At 44.5% G+C, this 22,475-nt stretch overlaps 1 protein-coding gene across 1 annotated transcript in view; it reads left to right on the top strand.

Moving 5' to 3' along the window:
- The first annotated feature begins 1,908 nt into the window (after nucleotides 1-1,908).
- Nucleotides 1,909-22,475, top strand: part of TP73 (tumor protein p73) — a 91,592-nt gene continuing 71,025 nt past the window's right edge. The window contains exon 1 of the mRNA XM_067566716.1: nucleotides 1,909-1,954. The gene's annotated coding sequence lies outside the window, so the exon portion shown is untranslated. The remainder of the gene's footprint in view (nucleotides 1,955-22,475) is intronic.

Raw genomic sequence — 22,475 nt, 5'->3', positions numbered from 1 at the left:
TTTCAGCAAAACTTGTGTACACAGATGGATATTTTAAGGGCTCCATCCTGGGGAGTTTTGCCTAAGTAAAGACTGCAGGCTAACCTCCTTATTAATTATTATTATTGTTCATTGTTGTTGTTATGGCCCAGGACGCCATTGTGCTATAATGCTGGTTATACAGAACCATCGCTGGTATTAAAATAGGGAATAGCGTCGCCACCTTTGCAATAATAATAGTTTGAATCTGCAAAAACAAGGAGAGTCCTGTAGCACCTTAAAGACTAACAAATTTCTGCGGGCATAATAAACTTTCGTGGGCCGCAACCCACTTCGTCAGATGTAGCCCACGAAAGCTTTTGCCCGCAGAAATGTGTTAGTCTTTAAGGTGCTACAGGTCTGCCTTGTTTTTGCTGTATGCAGACTAACACGGCCACCCCTCTGAACATTTTAAATCTGAAAATTGTCAGTTTAACAATGTAAGATTAAAGCAAAAGGATTCTTCTCCTAACAGATGAATGGGGGTGAGGAGCATTATACCAGACACAAAATACATGTTAATAATTCTCTCCTGCTTTGAATTTGCCATTTATTTTAATTTCTGTAGCAATGGGTTTTATTTTCTCTAGTTTGATACCAGAATTGGGTGCCAGTAGCCGACATACATTTTCTCTATTTGGTTTCCTGGAAATAGGTTTAGAACATTAACAAAATAAATAAATAAAGCCCCGACGTATCGGTCACATACACGAGAAAATATGAATGTGTATCTTGCAGAAAAAGAGTGATGCTTCCTTGCAATGATTGATTTCCATGTTCTTGCATTTCGCAAGGTAAAAGCCCTGACAGTTCGCGTACGTTTCCTATTGTTCCCTCCCGTGTATTCTGCGTGTGACTGCTTTGCATTATTTCTAATTGCTTGAATGATGTATTCTCAATTGTTGGTGAACCTCGATTCCAATGTTGTGTTTAAAAGTCCCGGGGAGATGTTTAAAATAAAATCCCTCTTGGAAAAAGATCAGAAATATCTGCAAGCTCTCTTTAGAGCTCAGCCTCCTCCGCTTGTCGTTTTAAAAGCATACGAGTGGGGGTCGGAGTCGGGGGGGGTTGCGCCTGGATCCTCTTTGAAAGGACATTTTAGTGCTGGAGAGTTGGTGGTCAGGGGGGTGGTGGAGGTGAATATGTGAATCGTAGCCTGGAGGAAAAGTGCAAAAAGTCTGATCTCAGCAGCCTGGGAGACGATGGCTGGGTTCCCAGAGATCTGTGTGTTTGGCTAGACACTGACAGAGAGGATACCTGTCGGGGCGTCTCTGCCTTTGAATGAGGTCCCTCTATAGACCCCCTTTCCCCCCCCCCCCCCCATACCAGGCACACAGGTCAGCCCCAAGAGCCTCTTCTGCGCTCAGCTCGCCTGTCTCCCGGACACGCAGGTGGGGCAGCTGGGTGTGTGCAGGCCCCAGGAGCTTTGGCTCTGGAGGAGGGAGACGGGCTCCGTCTGGACCCGGCTCGGAACCATCGAGCGAGGGCTGCTGAGGCTGCTGCCTCCCTTCGCCTAGTCCAGGGGTTGCCCCTGGCCCGTGTCTTTGCAGAGCTCATCCCTCCCCCCCCCGCCCCTCCGCCCTCCCCCACGGCGGGAAGCCGCTCCCGTCCAGTCCCTTCCCGCCCGCACAGCGCCGAACGGCGGCCACACGCCTCCAGCCCGCGGCTGGCCCCCGGCGCACCCACGCCCCAGCCGCCTCTGAGTCCGGGCCCGGCCCCCGGCTGCAGCGCGGGCAGGAAGGGGTTAAGGAGGCGCTGTGTACCGGGACCCCCGGGAGCCGGCAGGGGTGGCTGGGCTGTGGCAAAGAGGAGGAGGAGGAGGAGGTGACACCAGCCCGGGCAGAGTGCAGCCTGGCTCCCGCCCTGCCCGGGGCACCGGTGCCAGCCTCCGGCCATCTCCTGCCCTTGCGCACAGAGCCGCCGCCGCCGCAGCCAGGTAGGGCGGCCTCCTGCACGTGGCATCCGCCGGGGCTCGGCCCGCGCTCCCTGCCGGACGCGGGAGGGGTGGCGGGCACTGCCCGAGCAGCCGAGGGCGGCCAGAGCGAGCCCGGTGTGGGGCGGGGGCACGTGTCTTAGCTCGGCTTCCCGGTGCTGGGCGGGGAGGGGGAATCAGGACTCTGCTCTCCCTCTTCCAGTCCTGTCCTCACCGGGGCAGGGATCAGCCCTTTGCAGGAAGCAAAGCTGCAATACTCTTCCCTCTGTGCTTCCAGGCTCCTCCAGAGCCCTCTCAGCGGCGATCCCGAAAGGAGGGGAAAACACTCAAGGGGGAGGGAAGCAGGATCATATTTTAAAGCTATTTGTCATCTCGGGTTTAAGCAACTCTTTCTCTCTTCCTCCCCTTCCCCATGTCATCGCCTGGTGAGTTCTTCAAACTTCATTCTCAATACCGGACTATTCAGGCAGATCTCCGCCCCAGCTTTTCATTTCACCTGGGCCTGGCCAGGCCAGCTCAAAGTAGGTTGAGCCAAGAAGAATGGGACGTTTGTTGCAGAATGTGTTTGGGTCTGCATTTATTTATACACAACGGTCTCCATACAAATGTGTAAGACAAATGCAGACATATGTATAGTGATTCCTTGTTTTCCCTGTGATTGAGAGCTGATGTCTTATATGTAGTAGCCTCAGGTCACTGATTTGAGCATTGTTTGTTCCAATCAAAAAGTCTCTCAAACTGGAAGTGGTGAGATGAGATTGAACAGTGGGATGTTTACAGCAGCTTCCCTAGGTCTGGTGTTTGCAAACTGATGCTTTGGAAACTGGTGACTATGAATTCAGTAACAATGACCTTGATTCTCACTTAGGCTGGAATAGCTTCACTGAAGTCAATGGAGATATAGGGCAGTGTAAAACTGGTGGAAGCAAGAGGAGAATCAGGCCCTGTTTCTTGGTGTATATGGGGTGTGGGAACACTGTCTGGGAGTGGCCTGGGATCGAACCCTGGTTGTTCTGGCCTGAGGTCATTGTGAAGATGTCATTCTCATTTTGTGGGGGTGCAGGGAGGAGTAGAGAGGAGGGGAAGCATCCATCCCCCATAGCTTCCGCAACTGCTGGCCTCAGAATGGCAGTCTCCAACTCAGAGCCAGGGTGATGGTGTTGTCTTGAATCTGTTGCTGGGTTGTGGGATGAGGATTTACACATCAGAATCTCCAGGGCTGTAAATGTAATCTGGTTGCAAGCTTTCAAAGTGGTTGGTTTCTAGCAGGTTATATTTGAAGGGGGTGAATGGGAAAGAGTGTTTTGTGAAATAAGTAAAGTAATGCTCCTTGCCCAAAAAGATGTTCTGGTCAAAGCAGGACAGACTTGTAACACTACTAGCCCAAATTCTGCTCTTCTTCCCGCTGGTGTAAATTTTGAGTATTCTTATCTACTTAGATATTTTGATGGTGATCATCACTGCAGTATCTGAGCATAGTACTTTACACTACTGAAGTCAAATAAAATAAAGCCAATGGACTGAAGAAAACCTAATTAATCAGAGTTTACACCAGTATAAATGACTGCAAAATCTGGCCTGGCCCACTGCCTACAATGCAATTTCTTCTGATTTACACTTCTGATTTGATCCACTGACTTAACTGGAGTTACAGTAGATTTACCCCAGCGTAACTGAGAGAAGAATCTAGCCCAGAATGTGTGTTCCAGACCCAGTCTCTTTAATCCCAAGAGAGCATGTTAGTGACCCTGCAGGAGTGAGCTGTATTCTGTTACTATGGTTGTTACCATGGATGCCAGTGTAATCAACTAAGGACATTACACAGGTGAGAAAGCCAAGCTACAAAATTTAACAGAACATTTAAAAAAAAGATAGAGAAGTGTTCTCTGGAGAATTATCAGAACATGCAAGCTGACAGAGGACAGGCTAGTGCTGCCTAGGTTTCAATTTTATTTTGCAAAGGAGAGTTCCACCAGCAGTTGCATCACCTAGGAACACAGTCATACCTTTTCCCAACTCTGAGATATTAATTGATTTTATTTGAGTATCCTTGGTCAGTCAAAGGTGGGAACTTCTGCTTCTCCTCCTCACAGGATAGGTGTATGTCTTTTCCTTATCACAAATAATTATATTTTCAGTTGGCAGAATTCCATTATTTTTATATAATTGTGATGAATAAGATAAATGTTTATTTTTAAGCTTTTTACATTTTTTATCTATTTACATTTTCACAGTTGTGGAAAGTATGGAGGGGGGAGTCAGACAATAGGAGATTAAACAATTATTTAATGACAGTAGACATTGAGATTCAAAAAGTTAAACCTTTATAAGCCTTAAAACACAAATTGTCATCTTCGCATGTTAAAATATATAAAGTAAATATCCTTAAATCAAACTCTAATAAGTTCTCAAGTAGCATTTTTCTTATTTTGCCGATCTGTAAATTTCAATTATAAATGGAAATGTTTTTGTTGGTTTGTGTGTGTATGGCAAAATCAACATTTACTTTGACATTCACAGATAAAAATCAAATCCTTACAAGCCTATTTATATTTTTTGGGGTTTTTTACAAACAAAAAATGAACTGAGATGGCATTATTTTAATTCAACGATTTGTTTGCAGAAATTATTTCAGATAAAGAGGTTGGGGCTCAGAGAAGCATTTTAACATACATTTGATAGGCGTGTTCTTTGTTTTTATTTTGTTTGTTGTTTTCTTAAAGATCACAGAGCAGAGCAATACATTCAGAGTTTCAGTAAGAGCTCTAGAGGAGGAAGATTTTCTATCTTCATAGATTTTTCTCTCCCTGGAAGGATTGAATATACAATGCCCTCATTCCTCATTCAAGGAGGGAGGAAAAGAAGGGTTTATATCTAAGAGGGCAGTATAATGTTGCTAGTCCATTCTACTGCAGACTTTGTCCCTCAAGGTAGCTGGTGAATGGGATTGGGTCTAAACCAAGAAAAAGGGCAAACCAGAAGGAAAGACTGGGTGAAAATGCTACAAAATCAATGGGGCAGGCCTAAAATAATAATCACTGCCACAGAGAGGTGTGAACCACTTGGCCTTCTGTTCCTTAGCTGACAAATAGCCTCTACTTTGATGGAAGGGTTTAATACTTTCTTAATTCTTAGTGGTCAGAGCAGGACTTGTGGTTTCCGTTATCAGTCCTGATCTTGACATGCTGATATTGGCCCAATCACCAGACTTACCTGTGTGTTTATTTACCCATAAATAGAATGGGTATAATGAGTGTTTGAGAGTCTTAATTAATGTTTGTAAAATGCTTTGAGATCCTCAGATGAAAGATGCTATAGAAAGACAACATTGTTAATAACTGTAGTCCCTAGGGAAAATATCTTTCTTAAATGAATATTCTGCCCTTAGTTTAGATGGAGCCAGAATAATAACCATTCCAATGTCATCTTTATTTGTACCTGGGCATAAATTAGAAGTTTGTTGCTCCTTAGAAGACTACAATCAATTAAGAACATGATGCGTGCACAGTATTCAGAGAATGGATAATTACTTAGGAGTTTCTCTGCCTTGTCTAGGGTGTTTTCCCCCTTTGCAATCTGAATGTATTCTCAGCATCTGAGAACAACATGTTTTGTGCCAAGTTCCAGCTGGAGATTCAATTCATTTTATTACCTTTGCCAGTTATAGGGTGATTAATTGCCTGCCTGCTGTTTCTGGCTGCAGTGGGGCTCCCATGGGAGACCCTCTCTGGGGGAAACTCTCTATGTAATTAGGAAGCCGTTCTTACATTTAGAGTTACAGCCAGTGTTTCTGTCACCTGTGATGTTGGCCCAGGAGAGACTATCCCTACCTCAATGCTCTCAAAACCAAACTCTCCTTACGCCTGGTTTACACACAGGTTAGCATGTGTCTCTTTATCAAAATAAAGAAACTGGTACAACCCCTCGTAGGAATGCCATTATATCGATATGAAGTTGCCTTATACTAGTGTGGGAATAGCTATACCAATATAAAGCACCTTTATACTGATATGACAACATCCACACTAGGGCTCTTTATCCACACTAGCAGCTCTTTAATTATACCAGTATAGTTAGAGGTAAAACTTCCTAGTGTCCAATTTAAATGTCTTAAGGGCAGGCCAAGGGCCTAAGTTCCATTGATTGAAGAGCCTAAGGGCCAGATTTGTAAAGGTATTTAGGCACTTAAAGATGCAGTTAGGCACCTACTGGGATTTTCATAAGTACCTAGGGCCACATTTTCAAAGATATCCTAGGCATCTAAAGACCTTTAAAGATCCCGCCATAAGAGAATTGCCCCAAGTCATGCAGAAAGTCAGGGGCAGAGCTGCGAACAGAACCCAGCTCTCCTAAATCCTAGTCCAACATCGTAACCACAAAACCATTCTTCCTTTCCACTTAAGCACAACATCAGAAAGAGAATAAAATAGAACCTCAGCATTACGAACACCAGAGTTACGAACTGACCAGTCAACTACACACCTCATTTGGAAACGGAAGTACACAATCAGGCAGCTGCAGAGAAAAAAAACAAAAAACAAATACAGTACAGTACTGTGTTAAACATAAACTACTACAAAAATAAAGGGAAAGCAGCATTTTTCTTGTGCATAGTAATGTTTCAAAGCTGTATTAAGTTAATGTTCAGTTGTAAACTTTTGAAAGAACAACTGTAATGTTTTGTTGAGTTACGAACAACCTCCATTCCTGAGGTGTTCGTAACTCTGAGGTTCTACTGTAGTATTTAAAATACAATTATTTGAATAATAAAGAAAAAGGAGACATTTGCACTATATAAGCTTATATAGACAGCTATTGGAAGTATATTGCTTTTAGCAACAATTTATGTGTGACATCTGATTATCAAATAATGATAAGGAACAGAGATGAAACTAATAATTCTTATGCAAATAGGATAAGCAATCAGCACACTATTTAATAAGATGTGATATGCAACACCATGTGATTAGACACCAATTTTCTCATTCCTACTTTCACATTCCTTGTTCCCTACAGTCCACAAATGTCAGCAATACTATCTCATAATTAGAAGAGCCCCCTATATATATATATATATTTTAAGAATGCATGTTCCAACTTGCTTCCTGATTCTTAATTTCTGATCATGAGCAGGCTCTTGACTAATTATTGGCAGTAATGAGAGAAGAGACATCAACTTGTGAAAATTTCCCTTGGCTTTTATAGTGAGACTGCAAATTAAAAATGTAATATGTTGGCAAACAAGAATTGGATAAAAAGGGAAATTCATAAGATTCTTAGAAAAATGCAAAAATAGTTAACTAGTGGATTTGGGTTTAAATAAAGTGAGGGAAGAAAGGCTAGACTATGTTAAAATCGGTACTAAAGGTGTAAGTCATGTTTAATTTCAGTTTAACAGGTAATCAAATTGAATCTTTGATTTAGCACTGTTTAACGTGTGCACTGTTCGTAACATACTGACCCATATGGGGTCAACACCAGGGACAAATCTGACCCACTGTCTTTCAAAGGAATATTTAAAATGAATAATTCATATGAATAATTCAAGTTGAAACTGTACCTGCTTTATTGGCCTGATCTTATGCCCACTGACTTCAAATAGTGCAACATAGTGTCCTGTATATCTTTCTTTCTGGGCCACTCAAGATCTCAATTAGATTGGGGTAAGGGTCAGAGCTATAAAGTGAAACTAATTTGAAACTCTATAACCAAAAATATAACTGACCAGCCTGCTTCCATCCTCCAAGCAGAGTGAAATATAAAAGTAAACGAATACTAATATAGAAAGATACATAGTTTTTAATCCTCTGAAATGCTATCAGTAAAACTCATTAGGATTATTTAAAAATATGTGACCTTTAATGTGATTGTAGTGAGAGGGCGTGGCTTCCCTCTGAGATGGACAGGAAGGGCAGCCTATCCAGAACCAGAACTGCCTTGCCAATCCCGCTGGAAGTAGAGGGCGGGACAGGAAGTATAAAGTATATAAAGTATATAGTCCATAAAGCTCAAGTTGGGCCACCGCTGGAGCTGGACTCCTAGTGCTACAGCCTGAAGACCGAGGAGGAGCTGCCGGAGCAGCCTACGCCTGGGGTGCCAAGGAGCTGCCAGAGCAGCCTGCCTCCTGGGATGCTGAGGAGCTGCCGGTGCTGCTGCTAGCCATCTACCCCAAGGAGGCCAAAGATAACCCCGAAAGCCCGGCACCTTATAATGAAATGGTAATAAGTAGCCCAGGGAAAGCAGCCGATAGTCTGTGTTGTGACCTGATACTCGGTCAGTGTGTTTCAGATGGGACCCTGCTGACCCAGTGCCAGAACCTGCCACTGTTAGAACCGTGGGTTGGGACACAGTAGAGTTGGGCTATCCCATGTCCCTCTACCCCCCTCCCCTGCTGATGGACAGGGAGGGGTGGCCATGACCTCCTGCAGTGATACTGTCCTTTTAATGTTTATGGATATTGGAAATGAATTAAATCTAAATGACCATCCAAGCTCCACGCCCCCATAGTCACTACTTTCCATGTGTTATTGATCTTTTCACAAGGAGTCAGCAATTAAATTTGGGTGAATAAATGACCAAAGAGGTGCAATAGTATGTGTTATTAAACAATAACTAGCAGGCCACACACTTCATCCCAGAGAGTAGTTATCAATGGTTCACAGTCATGCTGGAAGGACATAATGAGTGGGGTTCCGCAGGGATCAGTTCTGGGTATGGTTCTGTTCCATATTTTCATCAATGATTTAGATAACAGCATAGAGAATACACTTATTAAGTTTGTGGACGATACCAAGCTGGGAGGGGTTGCAAGTGCTTTGGAGGATAGGATTATAATTCAGAATGATCTGGACAAACTGGAGAATTGGCCTGAGGTAAACAGGATGAAATTCAATAAGGACAAATGCAAAAGTACTCCACTTAGGAAAGAACAATCAGTTGCACACGTACAAAATGGGAAGTAACTGCCTAGGAAGGAGTACTGTGGAAAGGGATTTGGGCGTCATATTGGATCAAAAGCTAAATATGAGTCAACGGTGTAATGCTGTTGCAAAAAAAGCGAACATGATTCTGGGATGTATTAGCAGGAGTGTTGCAGTTAAGATACGAGTAGTAATTCTTCTGCTCTACTCTGCGCTGATTAGGCCTCAACTGGAGTATTGTGTCCAGTTCTGGGCCCCACATTTAGGAAAGATGTGGACAATTGGAGAAAGTCCAGAGAAGAGCTACAAAAATGATTAAAGGTCTAGGAAACATGACCTATGAGGCAAGACTGAAAGAACTGGGTTTGTTTAGCCTGGAGACATGATAACAGCTTTCAAGTACATAAAAGGTTGTTACAAGGAGGAGGGACAAAAATTGTTCTTTTTGGCCTCTGAGGACAGGACAAGAAGCAATGGGCTTAAACTGCAGCAAGGGAGGTTTAGGTTGGACATTAGGAAAAACTTCCTAACTGTCAGGGTGGTTAATCACTGGAATAAATTGCTTAAAGAGGTTGTGGAATCTCCATCATTGGGGATTTTTAAGAGCAGGTTAGACAAACACCTGTCAGGGATGGTCTAGATATTACTTAGTCGTGCCAGGAGTGCAGGGGACTGGACTAGATGACCTCTCAAGGTCCCTTCTAGTCCTATGATTCTATGATTACTTTTGTGGCTGAGCTGTACATACCCAATGAGAGACAGCAGCATAGTAAACTGCTGCATGAGATGCGGGAGCAGCTGTGGAGGTCCTCAGATGGAATGATTCCTCTGCCTGCAATACCACAGGGCACTTGGTGGGTCTGATTTTCCCCTCTCACAAGTGGAAATCAGGCTTTTCTCATCTTTAGCAACATCAATAAGGTTCTGCCCATTAATGCCTAGAACATTCCCTGACATTTTGGACCTGATCGGATGCATGAGCCACAGCCCACTTTTATACCAAAGCTTATGTGGTTGTGAAGGAGCCAGGAATCCCTGCCTTGGTCATCTCTCCCCTTTGTTCTCTCAGCCACCTCCTTTCTGGTCTGAGCTCGCTGCCTCTCCCCCATCTCAGCCTAGCTAAAGGGCTGCTGCTAAAATCACCTTCCTCCCGTGCTGCTGTGCTCACAGCACTCACAGATTTGCCAGCCCCAAGGATAAAAAGTCCTGAGTCAGACCCCAGAAATCAGAAGATTGGCCTAAAAATCATGAGCTTTTTAAAAAAAAAGATAATGTGATTTCTTTTTTTAATATTTGGGCCCCCCCCCCACCCTGTGTGTGTGTGTATGAGATAATTAGTGTTGCCAACTCCCCCAAATTTATTTAAGTGATTTTGGCCCCCGCTGCAGGAGCTCTCACTCCCACACACACCTGACCGCCCAACCTCTAAATCAATCTTAGCCCCCTTCCTTCCTACGTCAATTCTGCCCCCACATCTGCCTGTTATATCCATCCCCCGACCCCCCACCCCCCATCAGTTCTGTCCTCCACAGCTCCTGGGGTTCTTCATGTTCCTTCCCAGCCCGGAGAGGGGTTGCAGTGGGGTCCACTCTGCCCCTTCCCAGGCCGGGTGTTGCAAGGAGGGTGAGCAGGGAGCAGAGCCACCCTGAGCATCTGGGCTCTTTCTGTTACCTTCTTCTCCTTCCCCTCTTGGGAGGATGGTGTGGGGAAGGAGGAGAAAGCTGCCTGCTTCCTGATTGCCTCCTCTTCCCCAGGAGGCAGGGCAGTGGGGAAGGCAGCCAATCAGAGAGAGTTCCCCCCAGGCAGGGCTGACATTAGCTAGATCCATCATTAGTGTGTGTGACCTTGGCCTCTAGAGGAGCCAGGCTGAGATAGCTTAAATAGGCCAAAATTGCAAAGAATGGGGCAGCAGAGCCCTAAATCCTGGTGGTTTTTCTTCCATAAGATATACCAAGCCAGCACCAAACAGCATCGCTGGTTATTGAGAAGATAAAAATACAGTTCCCTTAAAGTCATCCAGACCTTTGGCCTCCCCTCAGACAGCCAAGTCAAATATGATGGGGATTACTGAAAATCTTTATTCATCATATGTTAAAAAAAAAAAAAAAGTTCTGCCAATCCCAAAGGACTGGACACATTACCAAATTGTCAATGAATATTTCAAATCTTACCCAAATACACGCTTTAAGCCATTCTTTATACATGCTTATAAACTAAACTAATTTTTTTAAGAAAAAGAGATAGTATTGGTTAAAGGATCATATACATACAGATGAGAACAAAAGTTTGTAAGTCAGTTTCAAAGTAAACATAACTGAGTTGTAAAGTTCTTAATTTGTCAAAGTCTCTGGAAATGACACAAACAGCTTAGTGGTTATCAGTCCTTGTTTAAAGCTTCCTTGTTAGAAATCCAGTGCAGAGAAGTGAAACAGGAGATGAAGACAAAATGGAGATGTTTTCAGGGCCTTAAATACTCTCTACCATGTGGGTGGATGCTCATTGTTTCAGTTTGTGGAACTTCACAGAAACAAGGAGCCTAGGGTCACATGAGCAAGTCACATGTACTTGCACGCTTTGTTGCGTCATAGGAACCGCCATTATTTATTAACTGGCTGAAAAGTCCACAGGATAGCTCCGCGGATGGGGTCAAGCACCTTTTATGGCCCATTGTGGAAGCTAAGTATCCTTTGATGGGCCATCAACAGCATTGTTCATTCACAAAATAACTAGACTGGATACAAACAAGTGTTATCTCAGGAGCAAACACATCTGAAATCCAGATGAAAAGTCAAAGATGATACATGCATATAAACAGGATAATTATACTCAGCAAATCATCACTTTTCCATTGATACTTTACATGACATACTTTGTATAAGATTTGTTGCAATTATATAACAGTGGTAGCAACAATGATATGCATGGTAGTATTTTAATCATACCATGTCACATTTTAATCATACAGTGTTAGAGTGGCCCCTGTCCTGCCTGCACTGGTGTGACTCCACCAGCTCCCTGCACTGACCTCTCTTCACCTCCAGCATCCAGAGTGGACCTCTCCTCCCATTCTAGTCCCAGCCCTGCTTCCCCCGGCGTCTTCTCCAGCTCCCCCGTCACTCAGCCAAGCATATCTCCTGGTCACCCCTTTGCACCTGTCACCTAGACGTTGCTTTCCACACCTCCTTCTTCCCATGTGTCATGTGACCTCCTGCACCTCCCTCCCAGAGTTCACTCTACCCAGCAGTGACCTCTGTGAGGCCCTTGCAGAGCCCCTGGTGTTCTCTATGGTTCTGAACTGCTCCCACTGGGGCTGGATTGTGGAGTGCCAGCTCCTTGGGGCAGGGACTGTTTTCTTATATGCCAGCTACAGCTTCCCCACTGCAGTTCTGCACTGTTCATACAAACATCTCAGAGTCTGAAACTGAAAACATGTTATTACTTCCATAGGCCGAACTGTACATCCACTGAGAGAGAGCAGTGTATTAAGGTGCTGCTGATGATATGTGTGGGCAGCATAGGGGATACCAAAGAGATTCCTCTGCTGGCAGCACCAAATGGTCACTCTGAGAATAATGCATCTCACGGTAGTGCCAAGGGTTGCCATCATAGAGCAGGGAGCCATTGTGCTAGGTCGTGCACCAACATCTATTAAAAAAAACCCACCAGTCCTTGCCCAGAGGAGCTTACAATCTATGCAGAAAGCAGAGTGTGAACAAATTTCACATGAGGTTAAGAACATGTGCAAATATATTCCATCAAAAGGCATTACTCTCAGAACCTATTGCAGCTTATTGGATGGAACCTTTGAAAATGAAGCTTGCTTTTCACATGTGAAAATAAATGCAGGGATTGTATGTTCATCTCTGGCAAAATGAACATGTCAACGCTAATGTGTTCAGACCCTTGTAAACATCCATCTATAATGAATAAATCAGCGCACCTAGTTCACGCAGGAATGTATATGTGGGAATAAAATATATGAATATTCTAACAGCTGACAGAAGTCTGCCCCTTTAAGTATGCTTTGGGGATGTGTAGGTGCAGACTTTTGGTTCTTGTTAGACACTGAGTGGGGATAAGCACACAAGTTCAAAGGATGTTTTTAAAATAACAAAAACTCTTCAGCTTCCCTTTTCAAGTGTTTGAATGGCGTTAAACAAACAAACATTAGCAACACTGATTAATCAGGAACAAGAGACAGTAAGAAATTATTCAACAAGTTCTTAATGCAAAGATAATTGATGCCTCAGTCAGAAGTTCTGCAAGGCTCACCAGCTTGACGTTGCTTATTGTTTTCAGTCAGAAGCTGAGTGGTCTTTACTGGCGACTGCTCTAGGCACAGCTTGGCAGGTCAGTTTTCCCCACCCACATTCAGATGTCACTGGAATCCACGTGCCTATGATAAATTGTACTATTCAGCTTCTGAGCGTGAGCCTATTGCCTCCTGATGATAGCCTCATTCACACAGTATTTGATTAAACATTAATAAAACACAAACTCTCCTTTCATTGTATATTTACCATGAGGGCAGTGCATTCTGCTGCTCCACGGTGCTGAATGGCTGGGCATTTCTGGAGCCTTAGGCGAGCCAGCCTTGCTTAGCTGAAGTGACCGTCTTAATTCCCCGGCACAGTTGGCTGAGTGTTCCCCACCCCCTTGTAACTCCCTAGTGTTCCAGGAAGGAGAGCGCAAGCCCTTGCCACACTTTTCACATAGCTTTCAACAGCTCCAATGTCATTGCCTAGGCGACCGGGACGCTACTTGCTTGTAGTGCAGCAAATAACCGTAGGTTCACAATACCAGGCCGCCCCTGTCTGCTGGAGACCTCCGGGGGAACTCAAAACATTCAGGGCTACAGGTAGGGGGCCTTTTGTGTGTGCGTGTGTGTGTGTGTGATTTATTTAGCTCAGACTCTCTCCGGATTTCTCAGTATTGCAGCTGGAGGATGATTTGTAGCTGGTTTGCTCCCTAGGATAGTTATATGACATTAAACATCTTGGATGGTTTGATCCAATGTGTGTTTGATCCAAAGTTCTAACACTTGTGGTGAAAAATAGCAACAAAGCCTCATATAAAAATCCGGCGCTGTGAATAGTTAGATGCATGTGCCATGTCACCTGTGTAGAGACAGAGGGAAGTTATGTCATGCCTGAGTTACTGTAGTATCCATTTATACTCAAAGGTGGAATTTAGCTGCCAGAACTAAGGAAGGGGAGTTACTTTAATTTAGTCTGCTCTCCCATCACAAAGCTCCTGGAGATTCCTTCTCTATCTGCCTCTCTGTATCAGTCCTTCTTTCCATGTCATCTATCTAATCTCTTTTGTGATTCATCACCGTGATGGCTGGTTTTTGAACAACTGGGGCTACTTTAATTTGTTCTATTCTCCTATTACAAGAGGAATAATTTCTCCTCCGTAGTAGGCAGCCTGGGTTAGCCAGTGCTCAGTGCCTGAAGGAGGAGCATCATCTACTCCCTTATGATACTGCACAGCTGACTTGTTTGACAATTGTTATAAACTGGACACAGCCAGGACCTGAAAGGTACATATCGTGCCTGTCTTAGGAGGTGGCCATGCATGAGTAAAACCTGAGAACCACAAGCCAAGGAACAGCATTAGCTCAGGTTGAGGAGAAGTCTAGAAAAAACACAGAAAAGGCCCTGCCGTTCATGGTAGTGGAGCACATTGAAAGGCAAATTGCTTTTGAGATCTTGGGCACTAACAGAGAATTTGAGACTCAAGTGTGCTTCGGAGGAGCTTAATATCTCTCGTCAATTCATACAAGCTCCATGGTCCAGGTATGAATTGATTAGCATATGGTTAATTATAATAGTCATGAATTATCACCTGAGGATCTCAAAGCACTTTGCCAATGTTAATGCATTCTCTCAGCCACCCCTGGTTCAGGTGAGCATTGATGTTCCCATTTACAGATGGGAAGAGGGAGGTACAAAGAGATTCATGTGACATGCAGGCCACACAGCAGGTCAGTGGGAGAGCTGGCACTAGAACCCCGGAGACCTGACCCCAATCCTCTGTTCTAACCACTAGACAGACAGCACTGCCCTTTTGGAAATATGGCTGCCCAATTATCTCTTACTAGTTGCCTCAGTCATGCTGATATACAGAGTGTGTATAGCCTGATTGTGCATGGGCCTTTTCCTCTCAGGGCATGCCTGGGGCTGTTGGGTAATGGGAGTTAAATGTACCCCCTCTGTTGCCTGGCACCTTGCACAGTCTTTACACCAATGCACAGTGGGTGTGGAATGTCACAAGGTCAGAATGGCAGCATTTCACATCCATTGTGCACTTCTCTTGCACTGTTTCAAATGACCAAACCCAGAGCAGGGCAGGGGAGAGCCGAGCCTCCGGGCGGTCTGAGTTGCATGCCATATTAGAATGTTGATAGCGGTGGAGTTTCTTCATTACACAGAAAAAGCAAGTCTGTGTGGAACAAGGATACAGGTGGGTAAAATGGAAGGTTCCCTTTGAACAGAAGGATAGTGGAGGAGTTAGAACACTACACCAAATATGTCAGAGATGCCTGCTTTGATCTGGCATTTGGGTGCCATTGTAATGTGAATAGATGCCAGAATGACTCCATTGCTATGATATTATATCTGAACCAGACTTGGAGCCCAAAATCATATCAACAGGAGAGAACATGGTCCTTTATGTTCTTTACACTGTTAAACAAAGGAATTGAAATGTTTAACAATACCAAGTACAAAAAGATATTCAGAGATTGTGCCATGGGGTACAACAGAAAGGTTCTGCTAACAATAAGGTGCCTAAACAGCTAGAAAGGCAGTTCTGAAAATTAAGACAGCCACTCCATCACACAGACATAGTGAAGCAGAGAGGAGTGAGCTTCAAGTATCAGCCCTAACTCGGAATTGCATGGCTTCCATTGGTTGAAGTCATACTCTAAGTTAAATCTGTTTTTGAATTTGAATTAATCATGGTTGTGACTTTGCACATTCAGCTATTGTATTTTCCTAAGATACCACTTCTCTCTCCTCCAAAGACATCAGTGACTCCTGGTGCATGTGTTGATTGACATTCTTCGTGCTACACTGGGATAAGAAAGGTCATTTCTGCTGAAAATATTAATCAGATTTACTTGGAATGTACAATACAACCAAAGTTACACCGGGGGGGGTTCTTCAGGGGGACTGAGTATTTCTGAACATGTCTAAAGGACTTCTTTACAAACCGCTTGTGCAGACAGTTCACATGGCTGATAAATCCACACAACAAACCAAGCAAATTGGAACCAACCAAAGTCTTTCCACAAACTTGAAGTCCAAAAGCCCAGTGCTTCTGGCAGCCCTGGATATTTACAAGCCAGGGGACTATACTGATTTGAGACAAACCCTAAAGCAAGTTTTGCTTTTGCCCCTGACTATTTTTATTCTTCTCGACTCTGGGAATTTCCTGTAAGGCATTGACTAGCCTCAGAGGAAAGCAGCAGCAGCTGCAAGGGTGGGGTTAGTGTGAGAAGGGGGTTCTGGTTCTCCATTTTGAATGAAAACATTAGCACAAATGCTCCAGCAACATTGGATTAAAGCAGCTAAGGAACCCAAATGTGCATATTAAATTCTCTGCCCTTTTAAATACCTGAAACAAATCTGCCATGTACCCTGCTCCGCAGAATATCTCCCATCCCCCACAGAGCTCAGAGGGAACACAGCAGCCAGCAATGTCCGTTCAACAGCCACAGTTAGCTGGTAGACAGTTAAGGGCGTTCAAATTAGTTGCATGTCGAGTAAAACTCTTCACTTTTGCTGCAATTTGCACAGTGCACAGACATGCAGAATGGGAAGGATCCCCTTGCAGCATTCACCAGGCAAGGACATGGTCGTTATTGGGCTTTCAGAGGCAAAGTTTGGCTCTGGGTCCAAATTTCCCCTAAATTCAGGGGTCTTCAGTTTGTGGGTTTTGCCAGAGTGCTCTGCCTTGCAGGAAGCTTCCCAGTACTGGCCATTCAAAGACCAAACCTACCTAGAAACTTTATCCATAGCTGACAAAGTGACTTTAGTGCTGCTAACAGGTTCTGGGTTGATGACTTTGGTGACTGAAGTCCTCTGTTTAGTCATAGACCAGGTATAACAGTGCCAGAGGCAATGTGAGCCTCCCTCTGCTGACTAAACCTCAGCCCTAATCAAGAGGGACCATCTTAAAGAACAAGAGAGGAGTTTAATCTCCATGGCTTACTCAGTTTCTTTGGAGATTGTCAGCCAAGACCCCGTTGCATGGCAGTTTCCTGATGTGGTCGTTAACTGGACAGGGACTGACAAGGTAGGCCACCAGCCATCAGGGGGTAACAATGTTTGGCCCTTCGTGCTCACCAGGTGGACTCAAACCAGTGAGTTAGGAGTGAAAAGCTCTATAGCCCATAATCAGTGCTCTGGGACTTCATCTGACACTGAACAATCAAGAGAGGGTCAAGCAGTGAATTAGAGTCCTGGTTTCAGTGAAATCCTAAATAAAACGTGGATATCAAGATGCCCATTGTCAATGAACAATAAAAACCCCACCATATTATACCCAGCCTCAGGTTTAGCTGTGTTAACAGAGCCACTGATATATATTCCCTTCCATATCACTGAGCATCAAGTGCATTATAGTACTACAGCAGGGCTTACACAGTGTCAGAAGAAAAACATATCTGTTTCATGATGTAATCCCAGGTACAGTGTGATCTAATTATTAGGGCATGGGACTGGGAGTCAGGATAACTGCATGCTCTTCCTTGCTCTGACACTGTGTGTGCAGCTTTGGCATAGTCACTTCTTGCCTCAGAATTTCATCTGTGAAACAGGGATGCTACTCCTTACTTCACCACCTCACAGTGCTATAATCATAGCACTCTCAAAACAAGGGAGGAAAATGACCAATTAGATTATCTAGCCCACTCCTCTCTAGCAGGATAGGGCTCTGCCCTGTTCACTTTTAATTAACTTAAGTGATAGGCATCCACCATGTGCACTGGAACACTTTTCCTTTCCAATGGATCTCATTGGCAGGACGTGTTTAAATCTGTTACAGACATTCCCTCAAGCCTTGATAGTTCTGTCATTCATTAGAAATAATGGTGTAAAATTATACCTCATTTTAGGATGGCATTTCTCAAACTGGGGGTCCTGACCCAAAAGGGGGTTGCAGGCCTATTGTAGGGTGGTCATGGTATTGCCATTGTTACTTCTGCGCTGCCTTCGGAGCTGGGCGTCCGGAGAGCAGCAGCTGCTGGCTGGGTACCCAGCTCTGAAGGCAGTGCTGCCACCAGCAGCAGCAGTGCAGAAGTAAGGATGACATGGTATGGGGGGGTGTCACTTTTTGGGGGGGTCATCACAGACTGAAATATTTTCAAAGGGGGTCCCAGCAAAAAAAGGCTGAGAACCTGTTTTAAGGGATGTTATACTGCCATTAATATTGCTGCAGACTTTGGAGATACAAATGGTTGTAAAGTATTTTGCAATTCTCTGCCTTTCATTCCAGGCCGTCAAAGTATTATTATTACTATTCTACCACACTTTCTGCAGGTTCTTACCACTCCCTTTACAGCAAATGAACTGGCAAATGGATAGCCTAGTGCAGTAACAATATTAATAGCCCAAGCCTCTATTTATACCATAGAGTTCCTACCATAGAGTTTTAGTGGGCACTCTGAGCTGTAAAGAGACACTAGCCTGGCTTTGAAAACACAGATCAGGCTGCTGAACTCCAAAAACGCCCTTAAAATATTCAGATTTTTTTTTTTCTTCTGAAAACGACTCAGACCACGTGGTTAGAAACCGTGTCACCCATCGTGACCACGTTGTAGTGGGTGCTGCTGATGTAGTTTCTCTCTGCTGAAAGAGAACGTGCAGCTCATTCCTGAGATTGCTCATTCCTTGGACTGGGAAAAGCAGCATGGAGCCAGGGTAAGGTTGCTAACAAAAAGCCCCACTGCAGCTCAGAATGGTTCTAAGCTTTCTCTTAAAGCTGCAGCCCATGTTCTTTTCGTGCACAAAGGGTTTTTTTTTTTTTTTCTCTCTTATGCAAATGGAGCTGGGGGACATGGGACTTCAACAAAATCAGAATCCTCTGTGGCTAAATTCGTAGCAAAGGAGTCCACTGTTGTTTTAGGAAAGCCCCCCAGATAATCATTTGTGGACACTGTATCCCACAGACAAGGCACAAAGGTCTAGGCTCGGCTGAAATAGGGTCTAGGTTCAGCTGAAAGAGGACACTCAGGCTGCTTTCATTTTAATTTACAATGTGGTATTTTGACTCGGGACCAGCATAGAGAGAAAGGGGACAACCAGAGGAATCCCCGAGCCAGAAGGGGTACCTCTGTACTAAGAGCAATAGATCACTGGGTTAGAAAGCTGCTGCTGCAAGATTCTGCAGTTTAAGATCGAAAAGCAGGACGTTTTTAGGTTCTTAGGATTAGATGACAGTATGAAGGTGCTATAAAGTGGTAATACTGGCTTTCTGCCTGCAAGAAGTTACCCAAAGCTCCCTGGGATGGGGGCATGCCACTAACTGGACAAAAATGGGGTCCAGTGTCCGTGAGGGGGAAGGAAAGTAAGTGAAACTGAGCTGAAACTGCAGCATGGCTCCATGCAGTGTAAGGCAGCACAGAGTCCAAGATGGCTGCAGCCTTGTGGCTCCAGGAAATGCTTGTGTCTTTCTGATGGATTTAAGGGAGATGAATCCGTGGGGCACAGTGATCAAACCAGGGCTCCCTGAGCATTTATCTCGGGGTTTGAAAATGACCTTGAAAATATGGATTTGTAGGGTGTGACGTTGAATCCATTACTTCTTGCTCACAGCATGAGAGCGCCTGTGTCCATTGGGGGAAATCCTCCCAACTTCGCCAGCCACGGGCAACACAAGCACGCTGCTCCGGGTTCTGCGAGCCCCCTCTTTCGCTCTAGCACACCCCACTTGGTTACACGTCAGTCTAAACACCGGCCATGCACACAGAATTATTGCCTCCATGGAAGCAGTGCACCCCTGTTCACCAGCCTTGCCTCCATTCAACGCTCTCTTTAGCGCAAGGCACTTGATCGTGTCCAGAGTAAAACCAAATATAAGTTTTCATTTAGCAGAGTTTAAGATAAAGATCCAAAACAGAAGCAAGTAAAAGGATGGGAAACACTAGGTTACAGATAAACATAAAATATGAAATGCAGTTGAGAGCCTGTACATATGAAGCAGTTCCCTTCCAGTCTAATGAGGTATTTCTTACCCAGTGGTGAGTCCTTATGACACTGGTCCAATCCAGAGAGCTGGGATCCACTTTTTATGGGACACTCACACTGGCAGAGCATTGCCTCCCTAATGGATAATGTCTTGTGCCCTTCTTCTTCGATGCAGCCCCAGGCTTTTTGTTTCTTTTCATAATCTGGGCATTTCATTAACTTCAGCTCAGCCCTGAGGGTCCCCTAGTCAGACTCTTTCTTGGGTTTTTATTTTGTCTTTGTCAATGCTCAGGCCTGCATCTGCTCCAGACTGTAAATGCAGGGCTGGGCTGGGTCGAAAGATATTGATTGTTCTCACTCACTGAGTTAGCTGAGACCTGTCTTGCCTTAGGTGACATGCCTCATCTCCAACAGGTTTGGAACATCTACATTTTACATTGCTTTTACAATATTACCCATACCAACCTCTCTCAGTAACCAGGATGATCAGCTAGTTTTTTGCTTTTCCCAGAGAGCACACACAACCCCCACTTTGGTGAAGTATCAAGAACCTGGTCAGACACAGGTGTAACAGGCCTGCCTGGACATGTCTGGGCATGCCCGTGTCACATAGGGGCTCGTAGTGACTTGCAGCAAGTGTTCTGTCAAAGGCTACCGTTGGAATCATGCCAGGCCCCATGCTTTAGTCACATTGGCTGATAATCAGGATTGCCAGAGTTCTGGCAGATGATTCTCAACATGTTGTCTAAGGCAGTGGTTCTCAATCTTTCCAGATGACTGTGCTCCTTTCAGGAGTCAGGTTTGTCTTGCGTACCCCCAAGTTTCATCTCAGTTAAAAACTACTTGTTTACAAAATCAGACATAAAAATACAAAAGTGTCACAGTGCACTGTTATTGAAAATTGCTGACTTTCTCATTTTTACCATGTAATTATCAAATCAAATCAATTGGAATATAAATATTGTACTTACATTTCAGTGCACCCAAAGCCTGAGCCCCGCTGCCTGGGGCTAGCGCATGTAACTTAGGTTCGTGAGGTCCCATGTGGTGTGGGGCCCCAGGCAATTGTCTACTTGCTACCCTCAACAATGGCCCTGCACTTGCGACCCCCTAAACCCATCCCGCGATGGCTAAGAAACACTGAACTAGGCAAATAACTTGATGAGTTGATGTACTCCCTGGTAGACCACAGTGTACCCCCAGGGATACACGTACCCCTGGTGGATAACCATTGGTCTAAAGTGATCCAATGTTGAAACTAATAAGGAAAATATCTTTGGTGCATTGCCTCCTTTCTAAGGACATCCCATTGTCTGAAACAGCTGAGATTTGCCCATACGCTCACAGGTCTATAGCTTGCAAAGCGGGGCCTAATTTTGTACTGCAAGCTCTGTGAGAGGACTTGGAAAAATATGTCTGCATGTGCACAATGAGCACAGCACACTCAGATGCTTATACGTGTGTAGAATTATTTTGCATTCACAAATGTGCATTTTATGTGCATGTGTGCACAGAATTTCCAGGTGAAGACTGAGCCCACTGTTTGAAAACTTGGTGCAAACTACTGAAGTGTTTAATCGAGATCAGTTTAGATGTTTTTTGAATCTGCAGGCATTTTGGTGGATGCTGGGTATTATGGACATGGGGAGCGAGGGAATTAATTCAGACTAATCACCATATTTTGTTAAACTACAAAGAAAACCACAGTGTAAAATAAATCCTGACACTTCATTTCAACCCCATTTCGTGGTGATACAGTGAGACTGTCAGTGGTTTTAGGACAATCCCCTCTCTACCCACTAAACCCTGCTGTGTTTTGTCTATTGTACTGCTGGGCATGTCTACCCGGTTCTTTAATCCACCCCAGAGGGGTGTAAGTTTTAGTCTATGCTAGCATGTCGCACACTAACTGGCCCATGTGGACCCTACGTTATTACATTAAAAGCACTTCGGAACTTCTAGTTCCTGCCAGCAGAGCACACCTGGGCCAGTTAGTGTGTGACATGCTAGTGCAGACTAAAATTTATACCTCACTGGTGAGGACTAAAGCATCATACAGACAAGTCCTCTTTCTCTTCCTGAGTAGTTGCCTTATGCTTCCTTTCAGCCCTATAAACTCTTTGTCCTTCCCATGCAGAGGACTTTAGAATCCTTTGCTTTGGAGGGGAGCTCTGGGGGATTGTTGAGTCCATCACTTCCATTAGGACAGCTGAAGGAATATACATAAGAATGGCCACATTGGGTCAGACCAATGGTCCATCTAGCCCAGTATCCTGTCTTCTAACAGTGGCCAATGCCTGGTGCTTCAGAGGGAATGAACAGAACAGGCAATCATCGCATGATCCATCCCCTGTCATCCATTCCCAGCGTCTGGTAAACAGATGCTACGGACACTTCAGAGCATGGTTTTGC

Source organism: Emydura macquarii, unplaced genomic scaffold, assembly GCF_026122565.2.
Source record: "Emydura macquarii macquarii isolate MOO-44397 ecotype Brisbane River unplaced genomic scaffold, CSIRO-AGI_Emac_v2 contig_2768, whole genome shotgun sequence".
In the NCBI taxonomy this organism is placed as follows: domain Eukaryota; kingdom Metazoa; phylum Chordata; order Testudines; family Chelidae; genus Emydura; species Emydura macquarii.
The sequence above is the reverse complement of the archived record's forward strand: the minus strand, read 5'-3'. Positions and strand labels throughout refer to the sequence as shown.